Genomic DNA, 4,572 nt, shown 5'->3' with positions numbered 1-4,572 from the left:
ATTAAAACGATATTTTGATGATTTTTAATGAGCATTCAGTTTGCTTAACAGAGTCCCTATCTCATTATTAGCAATGCCACCATGTCCATAAATATTTAAATTAAAAAGCGACAGTAAAACTCGAAAAGTTTGCGGAGCGATAAAAACACGTCTGAACTCAACCGACTTTTGCAGCCGAACACATGGCACATCCTCATTCAATCTACTCAGGTAGGAGTTTAACCTGCTGCAGTAGCCAGAGCGGAGTTGGGCTATTGTCGTTCATGTCTCCCGAGGCAGATGAAGCTCCGTCTCGTCTATGTCCGGTGGCGGTATGCCTAGAACGGCATTCACAGGTCTAGAATCTACATAACTCGAGCCTGGCTCCCTGTGAATGCCGTTCGGGGCCAGTCGGTAAGCTGACGGGTCCAGAGGTTGCTTGATGAACCTCTGGACTTCGTCCGTCAGTTCATTTCTCTGCAAGCAGCTCTCTGTTTGGGTGGCCATTTCTGTGGCTCCCGATCAGGAACTGCTTGCAGAGCATTATGTTGTGCTCCTTTATGGGGACCATTTGTGCCTAGTTGTGGAGGTGATGTTCGGGCGACATCAGGAGGCATCCTGTCGCTGTCCTGAGTGCGGTATTATGTACAGTCTGTAGCTTCGTCCACTGCGTCCTACTAGTCCCCGGCGACCACACTGGCGCTGCGTAGTTTAAAACCGGCCGGCCTATTGTCTTGTATGGTACCAGCAACGTTTCTTTGTCTTTGCCCCAAGTACTGCCGGCTAGCGACTTGAGGACCTTGTTGCGGCTCTGTACTTTATTGACAATGGCGGTTTCGTGCGCAGAGAAGGAGAGCAGGCTGTCGAATGTTACTCCGAGTATTTTGGCATTATTCACCGTGGGAACTGGTGTATCATCGACGTGAATTCCCAGCGGTAATATGACCTCATTCGTCCAGGTGGTGAACAAGGTCGCAGAGGATTTCGTAGGGGAGAGGGCTAGACACTTTGCAGTGAAGAAGCGAGAAAGTTCGGAGAGATACCCGTTTACTTTCGAACACAGGTCATCAATTCCATTCCCAGTCGCCATGATCGAGCAATCGTCGGCGTAAGAGACAATCGAGACTCCCTCTGGTGGTTGAGGAAGCTTTGAAATGTAAAAATTAAACAGTATCGGGGAAAGGACACCACCATGTGGAACCCCCCTGTTTTATTTTTCTAAGTTTGCTCGATTTGTCTCTAAACATTACCGACGAGTGTCGACCACTCAGATAATATGGCGACCACCGTTTGAGCCTCTGTGGGAGAGAGGAAGCCTCTATATCTTCTAGTAGCGTGGAATGGCCGACAGTGTCAAAAGCCTTTGACAGGTCCAACGCTACTAGAATCGTTCTCTCACAGGGACGGTTTCGGTTAAGGCCACGAGTTATCTGAGTGTTTATGGCGTTAAGTGCCGTTGTTGTACTGTGCACTTTACGGAAACCATGCTGATGCTTCGCTGGAGTCAAGTGGTTTGTGAAATACGGGAGAAACAGGGCCTCGAGTGTCTTCGCTACCGGGGAAAGGAGTGTTATCGGCCGATAAGAATTTCCTTTGTTGCAGGTTTCCCCGGTTTGAGCAGTGGGACCACTCTCCCCACCTTCCAGATGTCTGTGATGATGAGAGTGGCCATAGACAAATTGAGGACCTCCGTTAGGTACGCTACCCCCGCAGGACCCAAATTTTTCAGCATCAGCATTCATGTTCCTTTGGGACCCATGGCTTTGGAGGCTTTCGCCTTCCCGATGACCACCTGAACTTCACCGCAAGTGATAGCAAGGCGACACAGGTTGTTGGCACTTTGTGCAACCATCTGGTCACTCGACGCTTGGCTTTGTCCGCCGGGGGATGCAGTATCAACTGCCGGCTAAAATAGCTCGCGCATCGCTCCGGGTCCGACGAAGCATGGTCGCCGAAAGAAATTTCGACTCTGTCGTCATGCTTCGTCGGATTGGACAGTGACCTCACGGTTGGCCAAAGCTTACTCACACCAGAGGTGAAGTTACAGGTCTTCAGATACCTTTCCCACTTCTTTCGCTTATGTACGTTTACTAGTTGCCGAATCTCCGCGTTGAGATCCCTGATACGGGGATCTCCGGGATCGGCCTGACGAAGGCTATCACAGTCATCGGATAGAACAGCCGCTTCGGCAGGGAAGATTGGACGTGGGTCCGTTATACATCCAGCCGGTATGAAGCGAGCTGCAGCAGCAGTGACAGCCCTGCGGAACTTACATTCACCGAGATGGACGTCGGTTAGTGTAGGAAGCGCAGTAAAGGTGTTTTCAGTAAACTCCGCGTAACCTTTCCAATCAGCTTTAGAGAAGTTGATATAGGTCCGGTATTTAGCGGAGGCAAAGTCGGTTGGTTTATCTATCGAGATGACTATGGGTAGATGGTCTGATGCTAAAGTCAGCATAGGTCGCCATGTTATGCTGTTTATCAGACCAGCGCTGACTATGGTGATGTCTGGCGAGCTGCTGCAGTTACCCATAATCCTGGTGGGTGCGTCGTCGTTCATTGTGCAGAATGTCGAGTCGTCTATCTGCTCAGCCAAGTCTGTTCCCCTACGATCGTTTGACAGGCTTGAGTGCCAAAGATCGTGGTGCGCATTAAAGTCACCTACTACCGTACGGTTTTCACCTCTGAAGAGCGCTTGTGCAAACAAAAACAAAGCGGTGAAAGCAAAGAACCTTATATTTGTCAAAAAATGGAAGTAAACACGAAATATTTGAATATGTACAGATTTTAATAATTATTTAGTGATATTTCTGCCAAATCAGTGTTGTACCAATGACATGTAAACAGACCGACCGAGAAATAAAGCTTTTTGCGTTCCGGTGCACTTCTGTTCTCCTGTTACTCTGACTTGAGAGAGTAAAATTGTTGTTTGACAGTCCGAAGTTCAAAGGAACAGTCTAAGTATGAAATTACAGGAAGTCGTTCCCGTACACAAGAATTTCTTTAACTGGGAACACTATTGAGCGAGTAAGGCAGCAACTCTTCAAAATCAGAAGTTACAGGATTTTGCCCGAAGTTTTTCGTTCCTTCAAGTTCATGAAAAGTGTCAAATGATAGGCAGGGTAGCATTTGTAAACAAAAACAACGCGGTGCAAGCAAAGATGGAAGTAAACAACGAATTATTTTAATATGTACGCCATTATCCTTAATTGTATAGTTTTTAATAACTATTTACTGATTTTCAGCCAAATCAGTGTTGTACCAATGAAATGTAAACAAACCGACTGATGTTTGTGCAGGAAATATTGCTTTTTGCATTCCCGTACCCTTCTACATCTGTTCTCATTTTACTGTAACTTGCTAACTTTAGTACTTTGCCTGAAATAGGAAATGGTCCATTAGTGGAAATCTCAGCCACTTTTGTTTTCGAAAGAAGAAAAATATACCGTTATGTTAACCCTTTCGGTACATCTTTTTAGATTCGGGCTTTAAAAAACCGATTTTTTATTAAATGATCCTTAATACTTAATAATGATTCTAAAGTGTTTTTTAATATGACGCCATATGGCATCATTTGTACTAATTGGTGTAAAAAATACGCAAAGATTTTTTAATATGGTTTTTTATTTAAATTAAATTAAATAACACTACACAAATTCAGTAAAATAAGTTGGAACATGCATAGATTTAATAATTCATTAAAAAAATTTACCAGTTGCAATTTACCAGTACAAATATATCGTTATTTGCTGGCGCGGATTTCAGCTCCTTCAAATATTATTGATGTCATATGGCATCATACAAATTTAAAAATATACCACGCGATTATTAGCACTTTTTTTAATTAAATTACAAGTTCTAGCAATATTTGACACTATTTTGGAGACTATAGCGTATTTATTTGTTTTTAATTTATTGGGGCACAGTAACGTTCAGGCAATCGCCGCTTAAGCATCGTTGTCTCCCGTCGCGATTACTACTCTTACCCACAGCTTCTGCGTTAGTTTCTTAGTTTTGTGCAAAGCTTAAGCTCTACACACGTACTTACATACTTTCGCGTAAACGCACTCCAAAAAAAGTTCAAACCGACAGTTAATTAGAACAAAAGAAATAAATAAGCAGGTGTACCAGCTCAGCACTGAAAGTGCGCACTCGCGAAGGGATGAACGGGATCGATCCCAACACCAACAGGTTTAAGGACCTAAATCCTGACCAGTATCTCGACACGCCAATTTTCCGAAACAAGAGAATTAGAACAACCGACTTCCCCCTGCTCCCAGAGACCCGTCAAAACGATGACCACATTCCGCGTTTCTTGGTCATCCCCGCCCTCGCCAACTCAGCAGAGCCAATCCGACCAATAGCTTCCTACAACGTCTTCTAAATCGAGAAAGGAATCAACGCCATATCACGAGATTACACAGATGTTACCCCGCTAAGATCCGGCGATCTCCTGCTCAAAGCCAATAATCTTAAAACTGCACAGATTTTCCTCAAAGCCACGCATGTAGATTGCATCCCAGTAAAAATCACAAATCATGTCGCTGTGAACTCTACTCAAGGAAGAATTTACTCGAGGAATATCATTGACATT

The 4,572-nt window shown here is 44.5% G+C and overlaps 1 protein-coding gene across 1 annotated transcript in view; it reads left to right on the top strand.

The window, feature by feature from the left end:
• The first annotated feature begins 613 nt into the window (after nucleotides 1–613).
• Nucleotides 614–4,572, top strand: part of LOC118736880 (sodium-coupled monocarboxylate transporter 1) — a 134,443-nt gene continuing 130,484 nt past the window's right edge. The window contains exon 1 of the mRNA XM_036466990.1: nucleotides 614–617. The gene's annotated coding sequence lies outside the window, so the exon portion shown is untranslated. The remainder of the gene's footprint in view (nucleotides 618–4,572) is intronic.

This window comes from Rhagoletis pomonella, unplaced genomic scaffold, assembly GCF_013731165.1.
Source record: "Rhagoletis pomonella isolate Grant_MI unplaced genomic scaffold, Rhpom_1.0 Rhpom_scaffold_00004, whole genome shotgun sequence".
In the NCBI taxonomy this organism is placed as follows: Eukaryota; Metazoa; Arthropoda; class Insecta; order Diptera; family Tephritidae; genus Rhagoletis; species Rhagoletis pomonella.
Note: the sequence above shows the minus strand (reverse complement) of the source record. Positions and strands in the feature narration are given on the sequence as shown.